This window comes from Halichoerus grypus, chromosome 6 (assembly GCF_964656455.1).
Source record: "Halichoerus grypus chromosome 6, mHalGry1.hap1.1, whole genome shotgun sequence".
Classification (NCBI taxonomy): Eukaryota; Metazoa; Chordata; class Mammalia; order Carnivora; family Phocidae; genus Halichoerus; species Halichoerus grypus.
Window position 1 is genome coordinate 89,392,228 of NC_135717.1, and position 11,564 is coordinate 89,403,791.

At 38.2% G+C, this 11,564-nt stretch overlaps 1 non-coding gene across 1 annotated transcript; it reads right to left on the reverse strand.

Moving 5' to 3' along the window:
- Positions 1 to 4,297: 4,297 nt before the first annotated feature.
- Positions 4,298 to 4,404, reverse strand: LOC118536729 (U6 spliceosomal RNA). The gene has a single exon (XR_004917807.1). It is a non-coding gene; the product is annotated as a U6 spliceosomal RNA (small nuclear RNA).
- Positions 4,405 to 11,564: the final 7,160 nt, after the last annotated feature.

An 11,564-nucleotide genomic window follows, 5' to 3' on the forward strand; every position in this document is an offset into this window, starting at 1 on the left:
AAAGTCCCTTAGGAAGTTCTGGTTCAAGATAGCTTTTTTTTAGGAAGACTCTGAACTCTCCTCCCTCAGGGCAAACACCAAATTACACCTATTAATAAACAGTTACTCCTGAAGAAGTAAGGGCTGACTGAACAGATCTGGAGCAACCAAAGGTAGAGAGAATGGCAAAAGGAACAGGAAGAGAGATGGAGACCCAGCAACAAAGGGAACCCCCACCCCTGAGGCTGCAAACGCAGTGGGGAGGGACAGTACTGAGGACTTGGGAACAAATCCCTCTGTCCTTGGGCACAGGAAAAAAAAGGCCTAGTTTAAAAGAACAACTAGCATATAAAAGAGATAGCACTAGAACTCTGCTGTGGGAAAGCTTTCTAGGTCAGAGGGATATGGTTTATGTTATCACCTCACCTAGATGGGAGCAGGGTCTGGACACCGGAAGGGGCAGGTCCACCTGTCTCAGTGAGCTTGGGACTTCAGTGAACCCAGAGTCCACAAGCCTACATCAGCACTAGCCACGCTGGGGCACAGAAAAAGAAGCTGGGTTTTAAAAGGGCCAAGGAGCTGTGGAAACGCTCTCCTCATGCCACTTTAAAAGCCCAGACTGGAGCAGGGTCTGGACATCATAAGGCACGGGCTGGGATGCCATAATTAGTGGGTCCTGATGCCATAACTGGTGGGTCAGATTGGCACAGAAAGTTTGTGACCTCAGCAAGCCCAGGGTCCACAAACCCACACCAGCCCTAGCTGTGCTGGGACACAGAAAAAAAAAAAAAAAAGCCACCATTTAGAAGCACCCAGGAACTGCAAGAACATTCTCTCCCTGTCCACCTTAAAAGCACAGACCGGAGCAGGGTCTGGATACCATAAGGTGCAGGTTTGGTTGCCATAAAAGGCAGCTTCAGACTCCATAATTGGAGGGTCCCGAGGAACTAACGGGCGGGTCCAGACACCATAACTGGTGGGTCCAGTCATCACAGAGAGCTTGTAACCTCAGCAAGCCCAGGGTCCTTAAGTCCACACCAGCCCCAGTTTTACTGAGGCACAGAAAGAAAGCTGAGGTTTAAAAGGGCTGAGGAACTGTGGGAAGGTTCTCTCCTCATCCACCTGAAAAGCCTAGACCAAAGCAAGGTCCAACTCCCAGAGCACTTGAGACCTCAGCAAGACCAGGGTCCACAAGCTCACCTCAGCCGCCCTGTGCACAAAAAACAGGCTGTGATTTTATGGCCTTTTAAATTTAAAAAAATTTTCATTCTTGTTCTCTTTTTCTTCTTTATGTCCTTTTCTTTAAACTTTTTCTTTTCTTCTTTTCTTTTATCATCATCATCATCATTATTATTTTTCTTTATTCTTTCTATAAAAAAACCATGGTTTAAAAGAGTAATTAGCATATACAGCCATAGGTCCAGCCAGCCAGCAAAAGTCATCAAGCACACACAGTCTGCACAGGGCACAGCAATCACAAGACCACTCCTTCAACTTTAGGAGAAGGAGCCTTTTCACCTAATCTGTAGAAACAAACACAGAGAGTCAAGCAAAATGGGGCGATGGAGGAACATGCTCCAAAAGAAAGAATAAGAAAAACCTCAGAAAAAGAACTAAATGGAACAGAGATAAATAATATGCCTAGTAAAGAATTTAAAGTAATGATCATAAAGATACTCACTCACTGGGCTGGAGAAAAAAGTGGAAGAACTCAGTGAGACCTTCAATGAAGAGATAGAAAATATTAAAAAAAAAATCAGAGTTGAAGAATATAATAACTGAAATTAAAAAACACGCTAAAGGGAATCAATAGTAGGTTAGAGGACGCAGAAGAATGGATCAATAATCTGGAAGACAGGGTATGGAAAACACACAAGCTGAATGGCAAAAAGAGGAAAGAATTTAAAAAAATGAAGCTAGACGTCTTTTGGACAACATCAAGTGAACAAACATTCACATTATAAGAGTCCCAGAAGAGAGAGAGAAAGTTGTGGAAAACTTATTTGAAGAAATAATAACTGGAAACTTCCCTAGCCTAGGGAGGGAAATAGATTTCCAAGTCCAAGAATAACAGAGAGCTCTGAACAAGATGAACCCAAGGAGGTTCAAACCATGGCAAGTAATAATTAAAATGTCAATGGTTAAAGATAAAAAGAAAATCATAAAAGCAGCAAGAGAGAAATAAAAAATTGCCTACAAGGGAAAAACTGTAAGGCTATCAGCTGATTTTTCAGCAAAATTTTGTAAGCCAGAAGGAGTGGCATGATATATTCAAAGTGCTGAAATGAAAAAACCTACAACCACAAATACTCTATCCAGCAAGGTTATCGTTCAGATTTGAAGGAGAGATAAAGAGTTTGCCAGACAAACAAAAGATAAAGGAGTTTATCACCACTAAGCCAGACTTACAAGAAATGTTAAAGGGACCTCTTTAAATGGAAAAGAAATGGCCATAATTAGACATAAGAAAAATATGAATAAAAAGATGTAAAATATGAGAACATATACATAAAATGTGGAGAAAGGAGTTAAAAGAGGAAAAAGAAAGATTGTTTTCTTTTTTCAGTTTTTTGTTGTTTTGTTTTTGTTTTTGTTTTTTTATTTTAGAACGTGTTTGTACTTAATGACCATCAAATCAATATGGACTGTTATTTACTTAAGATGTTATATATGAACATGATGGTAACCACAACCCCAAAACCTATGACAAATACACAAAAAATAATGAGAAAGAAAGCCAAACAAAACGCTATAGATACTCGTTGACCACAAAGAAAGAGAGCAAGGGAGGAAAAAGGAACAAAGAAGAACTATAAAAACAACCAGAAGACACATTTTAAAAATGGCAATAAGTACATACTTATCAATAATTAATTTGAATGTAAATGGCCTAAATACTCCAATCAAAAGACATGGAGTTGGGGGCACCTGGGTGGCTCAGTTGTTGAACATCGGCCTTCTGCTCAGGTCATGATCCCAGGGTCCTGGGATTGAGCCCCGCATTGGGCTCCCTGATCAGCGGGAAGCCTACTTCTCCCTCTCCCATTCCTCCTGCTTGTATTCCCTCTCTCACTATTTCTCTCTCTGTCAAATAAATAAATAAAAAATCTTAAAAAAAAAAAGACATGGAGTGGTGGAATGGATAAAAAAAAACATGACCTATCTATATGCTGCCAAAAGAGACTGATCTCAGACCCAAAGATGTATACAGACTGAAAGTGAAGGTATAGAAAAACATTCACCCTGCAAATGGAAGCAGAAAAAAGCCGGCATAGCAATACTTTTATCAGACAAAATAGACTTAAAAATAAAGACTATAATAAGAGACAAAGAAGGGCATGACATAATGATACAGGGTTCAATCCAATAAAAGGATAAAATGATTGCAAATACCTTTGCACCCAAATACATGAAGCAAATGTTAATAGACAAAAGAGAGAAATTGATGGTAATGCAGTAATAGTAGGGAACTTTAACACTCCACTTACATCGATAGATCATCCAGATAGAAAATCAAAAAGGAAACAATGTCTTTGAATGACACATAGGAGCAGATGGGCATAACAGAAATATACAGAACACTCCATCCAAAAACAACAGAAGACACATTCTTTTCAAGTACAGATGGAACATTCTCCAGGACAGATCACATATTAGACCATAAAACAAGCTTCAAAAATTTAAGAAGACTGAAATCACACCATACATCTTTTTTCAACCACAACAGTATGAAACAAGAAATAAATCACAAGTAAAAACTGGGAAAAAACACAAACACATGGACACTGAACAACATGATACTAAACAACCAATGGGTCAATGAAGCAATGAAAGAAGAAAGCAAAAAATACATGGAGACAAATGAAAATGAAAAAAAAAAGTCCAAAATCTCTGAGACACAGTGAAAGCAGTTCTAAGAGGGAAGTATACAGCAATACAGGCCTACCTCAAGAAACAAGAAAAACCTAACCTTACACTGAAGGGAACTAAAAAAAGAAGAACAAACAAAACCCAGGGTGAGTAGAAGAAAGGAAATAATAAAGATCAGGGCAAAAAGAAATGATGTAGAGATTTAAAAAAATAGAAAAAAAAATCAATAAAAGCCAGAGCTGGTTCTTTGAAAAGATAAACAAAAATTGACAAACCCTTAACTAGATTTATCATGAAAAAAAGAAGAAAGGACCAAATAAATATAATCAGAAATGAAAGAAGAGAAGTAACAAAAGATACCCCAGAAATATAAAGGATTATAAGAGAATACCATCAAAAAATTATATGCCAACAAACTGGACAACCTAGAAGAAATGGGTAAATTCTTAGAAACATATAGTCGTTTGTGGATTTGCATGTTATCCCTGTGCAGGGATCATGCCAATCTTCTCGCTATCATTCCAATTTTAGTATATGTGCTGCCGAAGTGAGCATGAAACATACAATCTTTCTTTTTTTTTTTTTAATTTTATTTATTTGAGAGAGAGAGAGAGGGAGAGAGAGAGCATGATTCGGTGTTGGGGAGAAGGAGAAGCAGGTTCCCCACTGAGCAGCAAGCACAAAGTGGGGCTCTATCCCAGGACCGAGACCATGACCTGAGCTGAAGGCATATGCTTAACTGACTGAGCCACCCAGATGCTCCTATAATCTTTCAAAACTAAATCAAAAAGATATAGAAAATCTGAACAGATGGATTACAAGTAACAAAATTGAATAGGTAATAAAAACACTACCAAAAAATAAAAGTCCAGGATCAGATGGATTCACAAGTGAATTCTACCAGACATTTAAATAAGAGTTAATACCTATTCTTTTCAAACTATTCCAAAAAATAGAAGAGGAAGGAAAGTCTCCAAATTCATTCTATGAGTCTAGCATTATCCTGATACCAAAACCAAAGACACCACAAGAAAAGAAAACCAGAGGCCAATATCCCTGATGAACATAGATGCAAAAATCCTCAAGAAAATATTGGCAAACTGCACAGAATATATTAAAAAGATCATTCATCATGAGTAGGTGAGATTTATTCCTGGGATGCAAGGATGACTCAATATTTGCAAATCAATCACCATCATACACCACATGAGCAAAATAAAGAATAAAATATGATCATCTCAATAGATGCAGAAAAAACATTTGGCATGATTCAACATCTGTTCATGATAAAAACTCGCAATAAAATAGGGTTAGAAGGAACATACATCAACAAAATAAAGGCCATATATGAAAAACCACAGCCAACATCATTCTCAATGGTGAAAAATTGAGAGTTTTCTCTCTATGGTCAGAAACAAAACAAGGATGTCCACACTCATCACTTTTATTCAGCATAGTACTAGAAGTCCTAGCCACAGCAATCAGACAAGAAAAAGAAGAAATAAGAGGCATCCATATTGATAAAGTAGAAGTTAAACTGTCACTATTTGCAGATAACATGAAACAAAGAAAATTCTAAAGATTCCACCAAAAAACTAGTAGAAATAAACAAATTTAGTAAAGTGACAGGATACAAAATTAGTACCCAGAAATCTGTAGTGTTTCTATACACTAACAATGAAGTTGCAGAAAGAGAAATTGAAAAAGTAATCCCATTTACAATTGCACCAGAAAGAACAAAATACTTAGAAATAAACTTAACCAAGGACGTGAAAGACCTGTACTCTGAAAGCCATAAAATATTGAAAGAAATTGAAGATGATACAAATAAATAGAAAGATATTCCATGCTCATGAATTGGAAGAATTAATGTCAAAATGTCCATATTACTTACAGCAATCTACAGATTCAATCCAATCCCTATCAAAATATCAACAGCATTCTTCACAAAACTAGAACTAATAATACCAAATTTGTATGGAATCGTAGAAGACCCCAAATAGCCAAAGAAATCCTGAGAAAGAACAAAGTTGGAGATACCACAGTTACAGATTTCAAGATATACTACAAAGCTGTAGTAATGAAAACAATATGGTCCTGGCACAAAAACAGACACACAGATCAATAGAACAGAATAGACATCCCAGAAATGAACTCACATTTGTATGGCCAATTAATCTATGACAAAAGCAGCAAGAATATACAATGGGAAAAGACAGTCTTTTCAATAAATGGTGCTGGGAAAACTGGACAGCTACATGAGAAAGAATGAAACTAAACTACTTTCTAATACCATACACAAAAATAAACTCAAAATGGATTAAAGACCTAAATGTGATACCTGAAACCATAGAAATCCTAGAAGAAAATACAGGTAACAATTTCTCTGACATCAGCCATAGCAGCTTTTTCTAGATATATCTCTTAAGGCAAGGGAAACAAAAGCAAAAATAAACAATTGGGACTACATCAAAATAAAAAGTTTTTTTTTTTTTTAAAGATTTTATTTATTTGACAGAGAGAGTGAGAAAGCACAAGCAGAGGGAAGCAGTAGAAGGAGAGGGAGAAGCAGGCTTCCCACTGAGCAAGGAGCCCGATGTGGGGCTCGATCCCAGGACCCTGGGATCATGACCTGAGCCGAAGGCAGACGCTTAACTGACTGAGCCACCCAGGTGCCCCAAAATAAAAAGTTTTTGCATAGCAAAGGAAACCATCAACAAAACAGAAGGATAACCTACTGAATGAGAGAAGATATTTGAAAATGATATATCTGATAAGGGGTTGATATCCAAAATATATAAAGAACTTACACAGCTCAACACCAAAAAACCACCAAATAATCTGAATAAAAATGGCCAGAGGACCTGAATAGACATTTTTCCAAAGAAGACATCCAGATGTCCAACAGACACATGAAAAAATGCTCAACATCACTGATTATCTGGGAAATGCAAATCAAAACCACAATGAGATATCACCTGATACCTGTTAAGACTGGCTAAAATGAAGAAGATAAGAAGCAAGGGTTGGCGAGGATGTGGAGAAAAAGGAACCCTTGTGCACTGTTGGTGGGAATGTAAATTGTTACAGCTACTGTGGAAAACAGTATGGAGGTTCCTCAAAAAATTAAAAACAGAAATTCCATATGACCCAGTAATTCCATTACTGGGTGTATACCCAGGGAAAATGAAAACGCTAAATGGAAAAGATGTATGCACCCCTCTGTTTATTGCAGCGTTGTTTCCAAAAGCCAAGACATGGAAGAGACCTAAGTGTCCATCAGTAGATGATGGACAAGGAAAATATTATATATGTATGTGTAATATATATTGTAAATGTATATTATATATATATTCTTATATATATTATATATAAAATATATAATGGAATATTACACAGCCATAAAAAGGATGAAACTGTGCCATTTGTGACAACATGGATGGACCTAGAGGGTTTTATGCTAAGTGAAATAAATCAGACTGAGAAAGACAAATATCACATGACTCCACTCATAAATGGAATCTTAAAAAAGAAGAATAAATAAAAAGCAGAATCAGAACTATAAATACAGAGAACAAACTGATGGTTGCCAGAGGGAAAGGGATGGGGATGGTGAGCAAAATGGGTGAAAGGAGAGAAGGAGATACAGGCATCCAGTATGGAATGAGTAAGTCACAGGAATAAAATGCAGAGCATAAGGAATACAGTTAATGATATTGTAATAGTGGTATAATAGGACAGATACTAGCTACACTTGTGGTCAATGTAGTATAATGTATAAACTTGTCAAATCACTAAGTTGTACATCTGAAACTAATGTAACATTATGTGTTAACTACACTCAAATAAAAAATACAATTAATAAATACAATGAAGTTAAAAAAAAGAAAAAAAAAGACTTCTAAGTCCAAGTATCTCTTTTATGCAATTGGCATTTGGGGAAATTAATATGTCAAGGATTCTTAAACATAGACTCATAGCCACTGTATAAAATGATGTTGTATGTTATTGCATTTTCTAAAAGAGATGGCCCATAACTTATACTAGAATCTCAATCTATTTGTAACCATAAAAATTAAAGATAATAATTTTAAAATATATCATTTTTAAATAAAATTATTTATATTCCATTAAAAAATAAGCCCCTAAAGATGGTTACCAGGGGGAGCAACAAATGTTAGAGGGTTGGAACTTTCAGTCCCACTACCTCCAGGGAGAGGAGGAGGCTGAAAGTTGAATCAATCACCAAAGGCCAATGATTTACTCAAGCATGCCTATGTGATGAAGCCTCCAAAAAAAATCCACTAGGGTGGAGTTTGGAGAGCTTCCAGGTTGGTGCACACGTCAACATGCCAGGATGGTGGTGCACCCCACTTCCATGGGGACTGAAGCTCCTGCACTTAGGACCCTTCTGGATCTTGCTTTATGAACCTCTCCATCTGGCTGCTTATCTCTATCTTTAAAAAAAAAACTGGTGGAATGTAAGGAAGTGTTTTTCTGAATTCTGTGAGCTGCTCTAGCACATTAATTGAACCCAAGGAGGTGGTTGTGGGAACCTCTAACTTATAGCAAGTTGATTAGAAGCACAGATAATAACCTGGACTTGTGATGGCATCTAAAGTGGGGGAAGGCAGTCTAGAAGGACTGAACCCTTCATCCACGGAATCTGATGTTATCTCCAAGTAGATTGTAAGACTCAGGTAGATTGAATTAATTGTAGGACACCCAGCTGGTGTTGCAGAATTGCTTGATGTGTGAAAAGCCCACACATCTGGTGTCAGAAGTGAAGTGGTATTGTAGCTGAGTATTTAGAGTAAGGAGACGTATGGGAGTGTTTGCCTTTATAGCCCCCACACAACAATTGGCTCTCAGTAAGTGTTTGTTGAATGAATGAATGTTTCCAAACCTTCAGTAACTGGACTGTCTCCACCACCCCAGGATGCTGACATTTGCATTAGAAATGTGAAATGGAAGAGTTGACATTTCCAACAATCTTCTAGTCATTTGTTCAAGTTCATGTCTCTCAAGAAACATGGGAGAATACAAAATGAATAAATACAAAGAAAGTAAATAAGGAAAGACATGAAGAAGGAATCAAGAAAGAAATGAAAGAAAAAGAAAGTGACTGAAGGAAAGCAGAAAGAGAAGGAAAGAAAGAAAAGAAAGAAAAAGATAACTTAAAAATTATCAAGACAACATTTTATTAAGTCATTGTAATCTTACTTTTTTCTTTGCTGGTACATATGCATACTCTGACTGGGGCAATATTGTCTTTGAGGATGAAGCAATGAATGGAAGAAGACCAGAAGACAAGGAAACTTAGAGCTGAAGGAGGAGGCAGAAAGGGCTGGGGGCTGGACAGACAGGACAGAACTCCTACAAGAGGCTCTAAGCCTGGCTCCCAGGCAAGACATAGGTTCAAGGACTACGGTCAGGTCTGTCCATAGCTCTGGGCGCACAATGGGCAGCCGAAGATCCATCATAACTCTGGGACCATCTCAAAACTTGGGTGCAACCGAGTGGGAGTACCAGTGGCCACCATTCATGCATTTGTTTATAACATATTTACTGAACTCTGTCTGAGGCCCTGGGGATTCAGCAAAAACCAACCAGATATGGTCCTCACTCTCAAGGAACTTAGATTTATGCAATTTTGAAGGTCACTCGTAGGTAACAGGGGCTTAACACTTAGGAGAAAATTCAGGCAAAAATCTCCATCTTTCGAAAGGGATATATGTATATAAAATACTAGTCAGATTATTTAGCTAGAACATGGGGATTAGAACTGAGGCATAGTCCCCAAACTATCAATTTTTAGTAGAGAATGGAAGCTATAATATTTTGAAGACATCGTCAGGATTGAGGGTACTGGAAGTTAATTATATTTCTAGGGAGAGATCTATAATCCCAGATAAATCCTGAGAGCAAGTTCCTGGATGGGAGAGTAGCAAATGAGAGGACCTGCATCCAACACCAGGACCCAGGCCCTGGGTCCCTCTGAGGTGCCCACATGAGGCTGGATCTATGGCAGTCCTGAAATAAGCAGGACCGAGATTTTCAGAGGTGGAAGGAGTGGGACCGTCTGTGGGAAAAAGGCTGGCAGAAATGGGAGAACAAGCAAGGAAAAGAGCAGCATGATGACATGAGCAGCGCTGCAATGTCATTCTAGTGAGATTGCTGGCATTTCTATTTGAGGGTTTTATTTTTTTTTATTTTTTTATTTTTTTTTAAGATTTTATTTATTTATTTGACACAGAGCCAGAGAGCAAGGAGAAGCAGGGAGAGCGGCAGGCAGGGGAGAAGCAGGCTCCCCGCTGAGCAGATGCGGGACTCAGTCCCAGGACCCCGGGATCATGATCTGAGCAGAAGGCAGACGCTTAACCGACTGAGCCACCCAGGCGCCCCTCTATTTGAGGGTTTAAAAAAGTGTATGTGTGCATGCGCGTGTGTGTGTGTATACATATTTATATGTGATAATATAATATTTTGGAGGCAAGTGTTCTTTTTTTAAGATTTTTTTTATTTATTTGAGAGAGAGAGAGAGAAAGAGAGCACAAGCACAAGAGGGAGAAGCAGGCTCCCTACTGCCCGCTGAGCAGGGAGGCTGACATGGGGCTCCATCCCAGGACCCTGGGATCATGACCTGAGCCAAACACAGATGCTTAACCGACTGAGCCACCCAGGTGCCTTGGACACAAGTATTCTTCATGATACAGAGTTTTCTCTTGACCTAGGTTCTTTCATTTTCTGTCCTTTCCCCATTTTGGCACATGTTTTGATCTACATCCTGGTTGTTTCTCATGTATGTGGAGCTTACTAAGTATTGACCAAGATTTCCAACCAATAGCAGCAGCTCTGTGTTCCATGCATTAGTAGTTGTAAATTCAGTTCCACACTTATGTTGGTTCCTACACTCCTGGGAAATTAAGGTCACTTCTGTTTTGGTATAATAGTTTTACATTCAAAAATATTTTCTTCACACATTTCCATTTTGTTCATTAAAGGTCCAAGGGACTGGAAGTCTTTTTTTTTTAATTTTTTTTACCAGGTTTGCATCTGCATCTTGTGTGGTCAGTCCCTTCCTTGTATTTCTTACATGATGTGTCTCTACTGCTGAGAGCAGAGAAGTATCATTCAGGGAGGATAAACCTCACTTTCCTCCTGATCCTCATAGTGAGTGAATGCTTCTTGTGGTTTAGAAGTCTGCTTCTGGAGTGTTCTTTTAACCCATTACTCCACCAAAGATAGGGCTTTTGTCCTATCTCCTGCTTCTCTGGGTTCACAAACCACTCCCTAGAAATAAAATTAACTTCTAGTACCTTTAGTCCTGACTGTGTCTTGAAAAATGTGTGGCTTCTGTTTTCTAGTAAAAATTGATGGCCTTCCTCCTCCATCCAGGCATTACCTGGATTCTGGGTTCACTGTTCATTGATGTCCCTCGAGAGGTGGGCAGAGTGAGCTATCTTTTCCTGGATGGTGGTGAGGATAGCGAATTATCCATGCTATAGCCATTTTTTTCCTAGGTTCTATGACAATCTGAAGTCAAATTCAATTTGGTAATTTAAAGATTAGTTTTCTTTGAAAAACTGTCATCTTCTCGACAAATCAATGTTTGAGTCATAAATATAATATTGGTCTTATTCTATAAAATGCATTATCTTGGTTTTATGCTAACAGGACTCTTCTTGCTCTCCCCTTGCTCTGAGACATGTTAC